General features: G+C 38.5%; 1 protein-coding gene and 1 long non-coding RNA gene across 3 annotated transcripts in view; one reads left to right on the plus strand and one right to left on the minus strand.

The window, feature by feature from the left end:
• LOC306670438 overlaps positions 1-13,639 on the minus strand; it is a 65,450-nt gene extending 51,811 nt beyond the window's left edge. Inside the window, exon 1 of the long non-coding RNA XR_013766396.1 lies at positions 13,536-13,639. This is a non-coding gene — a long non-coding RNA (uncharacterized lncRNA). The remainder of the gene's footprint in view (positions 1-13,535) is intronic.
• Positions 13,640-13,833: 194 nt separating this feature from the next.
• ZFYVE9 (zinc finger FYVE-type containing 9) overlaps positions 13,834-15,671 on the plus strand; it is a 219,118-nt gene continuing 217,280 nt past the window's right edge. For both annotated transcript variants that reach the window (XM_079154200.1, XM_079154201.1), the window contains exon 1: positions 13,834-14,132. The gene's annotated coding sequence lies outside the window, so the exon portion shown is untranslated. The remainder of the gene's footprint in view (positions 14,133-15,671) is intronic.

The following is a 15,671-nucleotide window of genomic DNA, read 5'->3' on the forward strand; positions in this document are numbered from 1 at the left end:
AAACCCTCCAAAATTTCCCATTGTCTTGGATCTAAAAACCCAAATCCTTACCATGGGCTATCAGTCCTTCAATATCTGACTTTGGCCTATCTTTCTCTGGCCTCATCTCTTGTCACTCAATCTTTGCCCAGGCCATTCCAGTCACACTGGCTGACTCAGTTTCTTGCATTCTTTCCCCATATGAGGCCATTGTGCACCCCTCTCCCTAACTACAACTTGGCTTCCAGGTCTCAGTTTACATATCACTTCCTTAAAAAGATTTTCCTGGATCCTCCTAAGTCCCTGTCTCTCAAGATCTCCCTGCCCCCATTATTCTCTCTAATAATCTCATTTTCCAGGGTTTACACAATTTATAATTAATCTTTTATACACTTTTCCCAAAATAAGTACTATAAATCTGTCTTTACATCTCTCTATCCGTAGTATATAACACAATCTGAAGATGTAGTTCTTAGGGAATGTTTATTAAATGAATGAAAGGTGATAATTCATTAATTTTCTTTCTTTTCTATTTCCTTCCTGTTTATATTTTTACCAATTATATCTAATTAAATATTTCATAGCTAACAAAAACATTGTTTCATGTGTCAGTTTCCATTCATTTATCTTATGATTTTTGGAAACTTAAGATATGGGTTCAAATTCTTGCTCTGACATTTCTGCTGTGTGATCCAGGACAGCTTCCTTAAACTTTATGAACTTTTTATTCATTAAATGAAGAGTTTAGCATCAACATCAAAAACCGTTATGAAGATTAAATGAGAATGTATATGAAGCACTTAGTGCAGTGAGACATGTTAAGTTTTTGTAAATGATAGTTATTTTGTTACTAATAAATATAATAACAATTCTCTGAATATTCCTAAATCTGTGGTATAGTATTTTTGTGCTATAGAAGACAACCAAATTTCATGTCAGCATAACAGGAGTACAGTCCTGAAACTGGTTCCGAATTGGGTACCCTATGCCTTTGAACTTCATTTTCCCCATCTATAAGTGGTTTTACTAACCTTTCCCTACTTACATGATCATTATGAGGCTCATGCAGGATGGTACCTGTACAAAGGTCTTTTATTTGTTGTTATTATTATTATTATTATGGTATTGGGGATTGAACTCAGGGGCACTCGACCACTGAACCACATCCCCAGCCTTATTTTTTGTATTTTATTTTGAGACAGGGTCTGAGTTGCTTAGCTCTTCACTTTTGCTGAGGCTGGCTTTGAACTTGTGATCCTCCTGCCTCAGCCTTGGAGCTGCTGGGATTACAGGCATACACCACCACACCTGGCTCAAACACCTTTTAAATGTAAAGAACTGTATGTAAAAGTAAGGATTTATTATTAACCCTAGTTCATCTCCCAAGGAGATGGGGTAAATAAAACAAAATTGAAATAATAATGATTGAGGTCACTGGGTTAGCTTCGGAGTGGAAGCCAAGTTCAAACCTGACCCTCATGGGACCAGGCTTCTGAAGCCTGAAAATCTCTTCAATGCCTCAGGGAAAAGTGTAAAGAGGGAAAAATGTAAAGTAATACATGACTTGTTTGCCTTCCCTACTGCTGCCTGCCCCAATAGGGAAAAGGACCTGTGTCCCAATTTTCTAGGCTCCTCCTTCCCTCAGGGAAGGTACAAAGCCTTGTTATATTCCTGGAGAAAAGGTCTTTTCTTAGCTAAATGATGATGACTGTTTCCCATTTTCACTGCCCATTCTTACCCTGACATGTCACAGAAAACAAATTTTCCTGGATATCAAGGGAGGTAGTGCTAAAATACAAAAGTACAGCACAATTCAAATGTTGACCATTAATCCATTCACTTGCTTATGACCTTGGACAGGTCCTGGGCCTCAAGCCCCAAATATGTAAGATGGAGAGAAATGCTGGATTCTAGGATGTTTGCTGTCCGTCCCAGTTAGTGGTATGCTGGCAAATGTCTGATTACTGGCTTTCCTAGTGTAGTTCTGACATGAATGTTGGTTAATGTTTTGCAGTAAGATGAAAGTGAAACAATGAAGACATCTATTGGAACTTTACTCATCTGTTAATGATTCCATGTTGAATCAAATAATAATTATCAAATACAGGTCATCTACTAAATACTTTTGTGCTTTTCACAATGTAACAACTGAAGGCACAAAATAATTTTCATTTTAATCTGCATTATTAATATTTGCTCTAACATTTTCTCAAGTTTTGACAATTAACAAACAAGCCCTGGCATACAGCATTTGCTAATTTCTGTGGTATAAAATTCCTGGCATGACTAATTTAATAACAGTTGTAAATTTTGATAAAGTTCAACTTATGTATTTTTTTCTTTAGTTGCTTGAGCTTTTGGTGTCATAGCTAAGAAACCATTGCCTAATCCAAGGTAAAGATTTACATTCACATTTTCTTTGAAGAATAGTGTAGTTTTAGTTTTTACGTACAGGTCATTGATGAACTTTGAGTTAATTTTTGTGTAAGGCATGAGGTATAAGTTCAACTTTATTCTTTTTACGTGTGGAAATTCAGTTGTGCCACCATCATTTGTTGAAAAGGCTATTCTTTATTGCATATGATATAGCACAGTAGAATCAAAAGCATTCAATTCAAAACACTGGAAACAGAATTAAAGTATCTTATTTTTTGTAAAAACTTATAAAGAGTAATTTGAACAACTCTTGCTTTTTTTTGGTATAACTTATAACATGAACAACCAGCTCTTCTGTACTTGGTATATGGTCCTATTTATTTCTAAGTTTGGGTCCACTGCCAACATTTTATTTTTTGCACTTTCAGTGTTATGAAGTATCTCCAAGAATTCCTTTAATGTGAAGTTCCTTGCTGGTGTTACTTTCTCTAGGACATCTTCATCCTTGTAGTTACCACTACTTTCAGTAAGTTTGATTTTACTAAGTTACTATGGCTGCATATCTAGTATTAGCAGTGTCAAAATTTCTGTGCTCAACTATTTCTTCTATTGTTCCATTTACATTCACTTAAAGTTTTACTTGGAGTCTTACCAATTTTCTGTTTCTTTGCTTAATTTGATTTTTTTCATAATACACATCATGTGAGCTGTAATACTGGTAGAAAGGGAGGCACCGCAATATATTCTTTGCTGTGTATGCAAGAATGGAATACTAGATGTGCAGCGATCAATCACTGACAGACTGAAAGAAGTGGAGTGACTGGTCTGATCATGGTGTGGATCTGCCATTTGTGAACTGAGGAGCTAGCAGCAAAGTTTGCAATTTATGCAACTACTTTTCATTGTACTGTGATACATGACTGATGTTATTTAACTACACTGTGGAAACCAAAATTCATGCATTTCAGAATTATGCAAAGCAAGGCTGCTTACATTTATTACTTCAAAAAAATTTTTTAGTTGTCAATGGATCTTTTATTTTATTTATTTATATGTGGTTCAATATATTTATATTGAACCCAGGGCCTCACACATGCCATGCAAACACTCTACCACTGAGCCACAACTCCAGCCCCTTATTACTTTTTTAGAAAGTATTTTTAGTTGTAGATAGACATAATATCTTTATTTTATTTATTTATTTTTTAATGTGGTGCTGAGGTTAAAACCCAGCCCCTCCTACATGCTAGGCAAGTGCTCTACCACTGAGCTACAACTTCAGCCCTATTACTTTTTGTTTGTTTGTTTTTTGGTACTGAACCCAGAGGAGCTTTACTACTGAGCTACATCCCTAGTTATTTTTACTTTTTATTTTGAAAGAGGGTCTTACTAATTTGCTGAGGCTGTGATCTTTCTGCTTCAGCCTCCTAAGTTGCTGCAGTTATAGGTATGTGCCATGATGCTGGGCTACCTTTGTTTTCAATATAATTTATTTAACTTTAAGTTTATATGATTTAACTTTTTTCAAATTTTACTTTAAAAAATAGTGTGTTTCTTGGCAACTTAGTGAGACCTGTCTCAAGATAAAAAATCTAAAGGGTTGGGAATGTAGGTTAGCATAGAGCCCTGCTCCAAGTTTAATCTCTACTACTGGGGGAAAAAAAAGGAGGAGGAGGAAGAACAGCAGGAGGAGAAGAAAAAGAAGAAGAGAAGAAGGAGGGGAAGGAAGGAGGAGAAATGACTGTGTTTAACAATGAGCTCATAAAGTTTCTTCTTAAAATTTAACAATCTGTTCTCATGAGTTAACATAATCCAATCATTGTTTTCACCTCAAACATTTCTTGATTTTATGAATCCTTTCTTCAATCAAAGCACATATGCACGTACATATAAATACATTCAAAACCACTAGTTTTGCGGTTCAGGAGGCTGAGGAAGGAGGATCAAAAGTTCAAAGCTGGACTCAGCAACTTAGTGAGACTCTGTCTCAAAATAAAAAATAAAAAAGGGCTGAGGATGCGACTCAGTGTTAAGCACTGCTAGGTTCAATCCCTGACTAAAAAACAAGAGAGAGAAAGAAAGAAAAGAAAAAAGAAAAACAAAACAAAACAAAACAAGGAAACCCACTAGTTTTTCCCTACTTTCTATTCTATGGTGTATGGTACCCATGTCATAGTTAGCACAGTGTTCATAGAAATGAGGTGAATTCCCAGTCACATGAGAACACAAACAAGTCCACCACATTTATTCATATGCACAACAGAAGTGTAGCACACCCAAATAAAATAAACTTCATGAGTCATCAAGCTATAATGGATGCTCACTACTTGACTGTTCTACTCTGTACTACAAAATATTTTTTCCTTCTCTTTATTTGGTGAAGCCCAGAAATTCAAATACCTAAATAACAACTATCCTTCTCTGTTCCAGGTCATGTGTATATCACTAGAACCCAGGATTCTAGTCTCTAGCCCAAGGTCTTTCCATTGTACCTCACATGCCATAATGCCTCATGTAATTCCTATGAAAAACATATCATAAACATTCACCTGTATCAAGTGTATCCTAATATTTCCTTACTGGAACCAGAGGATGGCAGTGAGTTATCATGGACAGATTTTAAAAACAATAATTATGCTTATGGAAATAACCTTCTTGTGTTGTCAAATTTCACTTATAAGTGGCCCCATGGCTTGCCCCTCCCTCATAGTTGGTATATACTCCTCCTCTGAGTGTGGGAGGATGTTCGGCAGTGTGGAAGCAGCAAGGAAGTTTGCAGTTAGACAGGTAGGTCCTGATTGGAATCTTAGCTCTGCCACTCTGTCACTTTTGATAAGTAACTTCACCTCTATTAACCTTGGCTTCCTAATATACCTACATGTTGAAACAGCAATCATCTTTTTCCTCAAGCCTCCTCCCCTCCCTCTGCTCCCTGTTGAGGAGCACTGACTACCAAGTTGATTAAGCTAGAAACCCAAATGTCATCCTTAATTTCTCCCTCTTGTTCACATACCAATCCAATCATGAGTTTGATGAATTTAACCTTCTGAAATCTCTATTCTTTCTATTCTACCCTAATTCATTTAAAATTTTTTTAGTTGTAGATGGACACAATACCTCTACCCTATCCATTCATTTTATGTGGTGCCCCACACGTGAGGCAAATGCACCATCGCTGAGCCACAATCCCAATCCCTAATTCACTTTTGCCTGGCCTATTGCAATAGACACAAGTGGCCTCCCTGTCTCTAAATTTGTGTCCTCCAACCTATTTCCTACACAGCAGTTAGAGTGATCTTTTCTAAAATCAAATCTGTTAATAATATTGACCAGATTACAAGTTCTAATGGCTTCTTATAGCCTATCTGACAAAAATACAAAGTTCTTGCCACAAATTATTAGGACTTCCCTGATGTGATCTCTGTCTTGGCTGTCATTACTCCTTAACTTTGTTCTATGCCAAAATTGTTCTCTTGGTGTTTTTAGACATACTATGTGTTCTCTTGACTCTAGGCTATTATACATTCGATTCCTGCTGCCTGGAGCATTCTTTTCTTACCTACTCCTTTCCCTTCCCTTCACCTAACTCACTAAGCAAAGTTTTCACTATTCTTCAGGTCTCAACTTAAACATCATATTCTTTAGGAAATCTTGCCTAACCTCCAATTTTGGGTTAGATGCCTCTGATTTGTGTTCCTATAGTATCCTATGCTTACCTCCTAACCTCACAATTGCTTATTTTCTCATCTGGCTTCCACCAGTAGTTTAAACTCTATAAGGACAGAGATAGCACCTTGCTCACTACAGAACACAGCCCAATATACAGTTGTAGTCAATAAATCTTTGACTGATGGATTGAATTAATAAACAGTTGTGCTTTCATTACCCAGATCTTTAACCCCTGTCCTCACACCCTAGCTTTCAGTATCTGCTTCTGCCTTCTTTTCTGGTTTAGGTGATCTTTTCTGGTTTCAGTGATCTGTTCTGTTTTTGCATCTTAGGTAATTTCCAAGATTCTCAGCTCTATACACTTGCTTATTGTCAGCATCCTCTACCAATTCAATTATGACAGTCCATTCTTTACACCCAAGGAATCCAAGATATATATGCTAGTCACTCTACCATTCCTACTTGCCCAGAAATATTCAGATAACGAATAACAGGAACTGATGTTTAATGAGCAGCTACTATATGTCAATTCCTTATGTACATATAGCACCTTAGTACATTCTCATTTTACTAATGAGAGAAAAGGTCTTTCTGTTCATATCCAGTAGTTATTCAGGATTTGAACCTAGGGCTCTCTTGTTCCAAAGCTTTTCCACTATATACTCTTTTAACAAATATTTTTTAAATGTTGATAGGCAGGCCTTTATTTTATTCATTTATTTATATGTGGTGCTGCGAATCAAACACAGTGCCTCAAACATGCTAGGCAAGTGCTCTGCCACTGAGCTACATCCCCAGCCCTCCACCATATACTCTTGAAGGTGTTATATCTCTCATTGTATAAGGTTTGACTTAAAGATGGTTATTGGTAGGGAAGAGAGACAGTGATATGAATGAGGTGTAATTCTTTGGAAGGGGACTTTGGTAGTAACAACAAAACTACATGAGCATTTTTTTTGGCCCATCCATCCCACTTCTAAGAATTCACCCTAAAGATATACCTACAACAACAGAAAAACATCTGCACAAAATTATTCACTGCAACACTGTAATCACAAAATACTGGAAACAACCTACATACCTGTACCTAAGAGAATGGTTCAATAATTATAGCAGTGATTCCCGAACACTTTGGTTTCAAACCCCCTTTATACACATTAACTACAGAGGACCCCAAAGATCTTTTTGTGACTTATATGTATTGATATTTATCATCTTAGAAATTAAAACTAAAAAGACATTTCAAACATTTATTAGTTTACTTAAAATAACAACAGCAAACCCATAATGTTAATATAGAACTTCTTTTAATGAAAAGGAAATATATTTTCAAAACAAAAACAGTGAAAGAAGCATTGTTGACATTTTAGTAAATCTCTTTATCTTATTTTTAATTAATTAATTTTTTGTGGTGCTGGGGATTGAACCCAGCATGTTAGACAAGATGTCTACAACTGAGCTACACTCCTGGCCTCCTAAATAGCATTAAAGTTAGAGAGACTTTATAGAAGGCAGTTGGATTTTCATATCTGCTTCCAAATTCAATTTGTTGGTATATGTTTGTTTTAGTTGAAGTATCAAAGAAAAATCAGTCCTCAGGTATATAATTGGAAAAGTGAGGAGTATTTTTTTATGAATACAATCTTTATTTTTTTATTAAAAATTTTTTTGTAGTTGTAGATGGAACTACAGATGTAGATGCAGAATGCTTTTATTTTATTCATTTATTTTTAATGTGGTGCTAAGGATCAAACCCAGTGCCTCACACATTGCTAGGCGATGTGTGTTTTTTTTAAAATATTTTTAAGTTTTCGATGGACCTTTATTTAATTTATTTATTTATATGCAGTGCTGAGGATTGAACCCTAGGCCTCACACATGCCAGGCAAGCACTTTACCAGTGAGCTACAACCCCAGCCCCTACCGTGCCAATTTCTTAAAGGTTAGTTGCAATGTAAATTCTGAAACCATATTAATGAACTTTTAAAATTATGTTACAATAAAATCCATTAGTCTATATTACATTTTAAAGGTATATTTTACTCATACATACTTTTGTACCATCATGCATTGGTCATTTGAAAAAAAATGTTAGTTCAATGGGTCATGGAAATTTTCCAAATGTTGACACATTTTATTATACAACATTAAGAAAATCTTCCACAACATTTGTTAATATAACTACCTTCAGAAAATCTGCAAAACTGTAAAGTTCATGGTGGTAAATACAAGTTTCTCGAAATTCCAGTATTTATTTGGAGTCTAAATTTTATCATGAGGAACAAACATTGTTAGTTGTTTTCCTTGATGTATCAGGCTCACTTTGTTCATTTCCTAAAAATGTCTGCCATATTCCCAGGTCTAAATAACCATAGTTTGTCTGCTGTTCTTGAGAGTAAAAATAATGTTGAAGTTAAAAGTGGAAAGTGTATTTTCTAGCTCTGTTCACTGAGAGAGCCTGGAAGCAATGGCACCAGAGTAGCAGTAATGACATTTAGCACTTTGATCTTTATTTCCAAATACCATTCTCCACAAGAAACTAGAGAGCTAAAAGGAAAAAGGAAGAGAAAGGGAGTAGGGGAATTTCATGAAAATGGAAAGGAGACCAGTAGAGAAGGAACCAGGGAGAGGAAGGAGAGGAGGGAAAAGGGAAAAACTGGGGAATGATACTGGTCAATGGTTATATTGTGTACCTATATAAATATGTAACAACAAATCTCACTATTATTTACAACTATAATGCACCAATAAAAATATGAAAAAATTTAGGCAATGATGAAAAAATGCTAAAGGAACACAGAAGTCAACCAAATCTAAAAAAACTCATGTAAGCAAACTCATGTAAACAACTCAAGATAAACAATGATAGTAATGATTATGTAATTGCTAGAATAAAAAAAGAGCTCATTTTGATATAAATAAATATAAGTGAATAAATGGAGAACCAAAAAGATCTCCTATAGAGTGGAAAGATAAAAAAATGAAAGAGGAATGATAATGATGGAAATAAAAAATTATCATTTAGCAATCACTATAGCAATAATTGTTTCAAGTAAGAATAATCAATAAATGCTAAAGCTTGTGAGTAGTCTCAAATTATCAAGATATTTATTAAGGAGGTAAAAATAGTTATTTTATGGTAGGGAAACCAGGCAGATTCCATTTTAATCAAGTGAACAAGATTGTTATCACCACTGATGGGACACACTGGTATCACATGTCTCTTGGTATGATTCACTGAGAAGAATACATCAATACTGTGTATTCCCGCCAAAAATGTATACCCTGAATCTTACATAAAGAAATAACCCAAATTGGGAGTACTTTTACAAATATATGAACTCTTAAAAAAAGTCAAGGTCATGAAAGACAAAGACTGAGAGACTGTTCCAGATTAATAAAAATTAAAGAAACTTGACAACTAATTATAATATGGAATCATGTACTGGATTCTAGGCCAGAACAAAACAAATTGTTTTCTTTTTATATAAAAAATATTAGTATAACTGGCAAAATCAGAATAAGGTCATAGATTATAGCATTTTACTGTATCAGTGTTAAGTTTCTAATTTTGATAATTATACTGTGATTTTTGTACTCTGTTTTGAGGGAACCATTTATTTAGGGATAAATGGATCAAAAATAATTACAATAGTCTCTAGATATTTCTATCTAGATAAAACTGAGCAAGCATGAGAGAGACTGATAAAGCAAATGTGGTTAGATATGGGTGAAAGGTATGTGGTATATTTTTGGCACTATTTTTCCAACTTTTCTTGAAATCAAATTATTTCAAAATAAAAGTTTTTAAAAAATCCCAGAAACATGTAACATTTTGGACTATTTCCTTCTAAATATTATAATTATATATTTTAAAAATATGTAAAAAAACATAATTGAGTTCATATAGTAGTCTTTTAACATAACACTTTTTATTACTTTGATATTAAATCCTGAACAATTTTCAATATTACTTAAAATTCCTTAAAGTAAATTGTTAATGGGTGCATAATATTTTTTAGGTGGAGATGTTGTAATTTAATTTATTTAGGTTTTTTCCTCACACATCCATGTTATAAACCTATAGTAAAACAAAAAACACATCTTTTTAAAAAATTAAAAATTTTTTTAGTTGTTGATGGACCTTTATTTTATTTATTTTTATGTGGTATTGAGGATCGAACCCAGTGCCTCACACATTCTAGGCAAGCACTCTGCCACTGAGCCACAATTCGAGCCCCACATCTTTTTTTCATATACCTTTGTTCACATATTTGATTACTTCATGCTTGAGTCCTAGAACAGAATTGCTTTATTATTATTATTACTTAATGATTAAAGTGACCTAATAAGCTCCCAAATGTCCAAGTTCCTTTTTAAGTTTGGGGTGCTTTACCGATGTCTGGCCTGCTCTAGGGTAAATCTGTTTGATAACAAACTATAAATTCTGGTTTTAACTCTGGATAGTGGTTGGTGCTGCAGCAGGACAGCATAGCTCTTGGCAGCATGCTGGGCTCAGTTCTGGGCTACACCTGTTGAAGGGGATTCTTTTTATTGGTAGGTCCTGAAAGTTAAGGTGAAAGGACTTAAAAAAAAAAAAATCACTGAGCAGGTAGGATTCAGGCTCACTAGCTCAAGGAGATTCAGTTCAGTTCAACAGTTAGCCAGGCTGAGAATGAATCTGAGGATCTGAGAGGAATCAGACACTGAACCTGGCCCACCGGCTCACAGTCTGTCTGGTAGGGGAGATGTACAAATCAACAGATATTAACACTGTAGGGAAGACTAGTTATAAATTGGGTAGAGGTTTTATGCTTTCCTTTAAATAAACTTTTAAACATTAAATACTCTTGTACACAAATACAACATTCATTCATTCCTCTTTCTTCTCTTCCTTCAGGACACCTATAATTTATGCAGCATATATCCTAGGCCAAAGTGGGTAGCAGAATGGGAGAGGAGAGAAATTTAAAAAGCAAGAAAATAGTTATTTATTAGGCTTCATGTCCAGGAAGAGACATGGGAGTAAAGAATGACTCATAGATTTTTGGATTGGGCAACTGGGTGGATGATGGTGCCATTCAACAAGCCAGGAAATGAATATCTTTTTGGCCTGCATTTTATTTTTTTTAGGGATGGGGTCTTATTACATTGCCCACAGGGGCCTCAAACTGGGTTTGAGTGATCCTCCTGCCTCAGACTTCAGAGTAGCTAAGATCACAGATGAACATTACCATGCCTGGTTTGACCTGAATTTTAAAGAACATGATCTAAAGAGCAAAGAAAATTTTGCTAAGGGTGACTTTAAACTTACTTGAAAAAACCATTCTTAGAATACTGGCTTTCTGAAGGATGTTTATGGTATAAAAATGAAAGTGAGGAGGTGTACTCGCATGGGAATAAAGAGATATTTTAGAGTCACTGAATAATAATGAAAATCAAGGCAAAATTGAGAGTAGGGTAATCAAATCAATTGACAGCAGGCCAAGGTAGATTAATATGAAAAAGAGATTTACGATAGAAGGAAAGCAGATGAAAAATATTTCAGGTATAGAGAACAAACCGGGTAGGAAGAGCCACCTGCAATGGATGGAAATTGTAGTAGGCCAAAAGGATTTTAAGTAAACTGCTAAGATCAGGGAGGTGGTGGTAATGAAAAAGTAGCCTTGATCAACCACAGAATTTGAATAGAAGGGGAGAAAGTGTGAAGCAAGAGGAAACTAGTCCTGGGAACAAATGAATCATCCTTATGTAGTAGCTACACCCCTGGGTAACATGATTGATTCATAAACAAATGCAGATTTCTTGTGGTGGTAGTGATCTAGGCTTGGAAAGCATAGTACTTATGTTAGGTTGCCAGACTGATTTGAATTAAAGGACCCCTTTCTTTAGCTTGAAAATTTTTTGGCAATGATAACTTACCCTTATGGCATTTTATTAATATTGCTAAGAGGACTGTTAGGGTATCGAATAGGGGACAAGAGAAATATGGGGTCTACTTCCAGCTTTCCCTTAGGTTGGATGTACTTCACATGTAAAATGGTGGTAGCATAATTACTAATTCATGAAGTTGTTATGAGGATGAATCACAGTTTCCTTCTAAGTCCCAGTTTCTCTTGTTATAAAAAGGGGATAGTGATTTTTTTGTAATGTGACTCAGAGGTATGTGGCAAAGGCACATCTAAGACTGTACAGGAACAGTTTTCATTGATGAGAACTGCTAGGTTATATTTTTCTCTGGGTGGCTGCTCAATTATTATTTGAATATTTCCTGAAGATCTTATGTACTTTCTTCCATTATGATTTATTATTATTAGGCCATAACCTAAGGTAAGATAAGATCGCCTTATTATATTTTTATACAGAAAAATATACTGGTTCTATGTTGATATCTGCTTTGCATTAGGTTCTAGTCTTCAGTGGAGGGATGTTAAATCTGTTAGTGAAATTTCACCCAGACCAGGGATGTTGAAGAATGATGCACCTATCTTTTTATATGAACACATGTGCACACACACACACAAAGATAAAAACAAACAACAACTGTGTCTGGGCACAGTCTTGGGCCTAAAAAACTGAGAGGGTGTTCTGGAATCAACAAAAATTGGAACTAACATTTATTGAATACCTTTTGTAGGCCAGTCCCTCCATCTTCAATCTTGACAAGTAGCAAGACAGGCAGGAGAAAACTGACATTCAAAATGTTATGTAACTTGCCAGGGTCCTAAAGCTGTACATTGGTGGAACTGGATTGGTAGTATCAGGATCTGTCTGACACCAAAGTTCCAGCTCATTCTAGCATTCCACGCTGTGAAAAAAGATGACTGTATTTGGAAAATCTGGAAGCCAGAGGACTTGGTGAATTTCTCTTTCCCTATTTCCTTTCTGATGATCTTTTTTTTTGTTTCTTTTTTGGTTCTGACGTTTGCACCTTAGAGGATGAGTGGGATCAAACATAGGGCATCTGTAAACAATGATTTTATATTCCCCACTAATACATACAAGGATTTCTTTCAAAGCCTTACCTAGGATTTGGCAGGGATGGCGGGTGGAGAGGTTGGAGAGTAGAGGTGAGGGTGGGGGAGGGGGACTAATAAAAGGATGATTCTTTTCTTACCTTTAAGTTGCTTATGAATTTCAGGACAACCCGTTGGCTATTCTCTTCTCTTGGTCACCACATTTTTCCCCTATTTTTTGGGGGGGCAGGGGAGGGAATGACTAGGGGTTAAGGGCTTGGTGTCGGTAGGAAATTTCTGTAATGATCTGCGCGGTAGATTAAAAAAAAAAAAACACTTAAGGGCAAAGAATATTCCTTCATCTGTTCTGGGAGGAGAGTGTGTGTTTAAAAAAAAAGAAAAAAAAAAGGTTTGTTCTGGGTCTTTCTTCTTTTCTGCAGGCACACTGAAGGGATTAGAAGGGACACCCCCTCTCTCTGGGAGATATGAGGCATGGAAACTGCCTCACACTCCCGCTCTCAAGTGCGGGTTCGAGTGACAGGAGCGTTCACGTACCTTCTGTAGGGAAGGATAAGGTGCTGGGGTCTGACACGGGTGGGGACCGCCAAGGGTTGGTGGGAACCGCGGGCTTCCGGCTCCCAGGAAGCGTCGTCAGAAGCGGACGGAGGGCGGCGCAGGGCGAGCGGGGCCCCAGCCACCCCGAGGCCGCGCTCCTTCACGTTCCCTGCCGCTCGTGCTCGGCTCGGCAGCCGCAGCCGCAGTACCGGCGCCGTAGCGGGACCTGGGGCCCAGGGGGCGCTGTGGCCCAGCGTCGCGGGCGGCTGGAGCGGCCACCGCGACGCTGGAGGCTTTGCGGAGGATCACCGCCTGCAGCACCTTGGTCGTCCCACCGCAGCCTTTGCCCCCCGCCCGGCTCAGCGGTGTTCCCTGGGACCCGCGTGGCTGCGGCGCCCCGGGAGCCGATGCGGCTGGGCAGGCACTGGGCCTCAGCAGCAGCCGCCGCCGCAGCCGCCGCAGCGACCACAGCCCCTTCAGGAGTGCGAGGCTTTGCGGCGGCGCCTGTGGCCGCGCCGGTGCCCTCCGGGGGAGGAGACTTTCGGCTCAGGGACGACTCCCCCAGGCCATGGTGAAGCGAAGGCGGCCGCAGCCGAGGTGAGTGCGGCGCCAACCCTGTCCGGGATTCGCCAGCCTCCCGCCGCCTATGGGGGCCCTAGCTGCAGCCCTCGGGCCGGGCGGACGGGGCGTCCTGCCACTGCGGCTGCCTCCACCCGGCGGCTCTGGGGCCTCAGCCCTTCCTCCCCGCATCCCCCGGGAGGTCGAGGCCCGTGGGGGGCGACTAGGCCCCGAGCTGTCAGGAACGCTCGCCCCGGCCTGGGTTCCGGCGGGGCCCGGTGTGTGAAGAGGGGGCTGGCGGCGGCCCCGGCGCCCTTCGGGTTTGCTCCGGGCGGGGCCGAGCGCGGCTTCTTACCCGGGCCCTGAACGTACATCCCGGAGGGAGGCAGAGGATGGCTGTTTGCAAACAGCCTTAGCTTTCCAGCGCCCCACACCGAGTCCCGCAGAGTCCCCGGGGGGTGGGGAGGCCGGGTAGGGTGAGGATTGTGGTGCGGAGAGTTCGGGGTCCTGAGAGCCCCTGGTACTCCTGGAGAGTCATTCACGGATTTGGCTTCCTAGAGGAAGGCCTTTTGCGACTTATTTGAGGTGAAATTTCATCACCTGCGGAGAGCTCATCCCTTCCTTCTTATATTGCATCTTGTCTCTAAGCGTGGTCTGCTTTGGAGAAAGCCACATCCCACCTTGCGATGCTGTTTCCTAGATAAACACTACCGTTAAAAAAATTATTTTACAAAAATTTGTCTTTTCCACCCCCAAGAAGAGAGAGTAAATATTTTGTTAGTGCTTCAGTCTTCGGTACAAAAATGTTCCCTCTAAATAGATTCAGAGGACGGACGGCAAGAGGATTTTAAGTCGTGCTAAGTATCCTAATAGCAGGAACCCAATGGAATGGGATGTGATCTAAATTTTAGAAGTAACGTGATTTGTTTTGGTATTAATGTAAAAAAAAGTTAGTGATTGCAGTTTGATACAGTAAGTCAGATACCGGGGTATTTATGGTTTATGGTAAGTGTGATTACAGGTTATTCTTGTTTTCTTATGTATGTGAAGATGTAAGATTTACAGGTACTTCTAAAACTGTATTCATGAAAAAAAAATCCTTATAGTAAAAAATTGGAAAAGCACAGAAGGTGCTATGTCAGCTCTCAATTATTTAATAACTGGGGAAAAAGCATTCCTAATGTCATAGTACGTTTTTGATTGTCATTCATGATTTAAAATGGTCTTGTACTTATAGTGATTTTTAAAATTATTATTTGTGTATTAGGTTCAAGATTAGCTAACTGATTCATTTTACATCCAGGTGTTTGTATAAAAACCCATGAAGCCAGCGCAGGGCGCACATCTGTAATCCAAGTGGCTCTGGAGGCTGAGGCAGGCGGACCTTGAGTTCAAAGCCAGCCTCAGCAAAGGCAAGGCTCTAAGCTACTCAGTGAGACCCTGTCTCTAAATAAAATACAAAATAGGACTGGGGATGTGGCTCAGTGGTCGAATGTCCCTGAGTTCCGTCCCCAGGACTACCCGTGCCCCCACCCCCCAAAAAAACAAAACAAAACAAAATTTTAAAAAACTCATGAA

Source organism: Sciurus vulgaris (assembly GCF_902686455.1).
Source record: "Sciurus vulgaris genome assembly, chromosome: 1".
Classification (NCBI taxonomy): domain Eukaryota; kingdom Metazoa; phylum Chordata; class Mammalia; order Rodentia; family Sciuridae; genus Sciurus; species Sciurus vulgaris.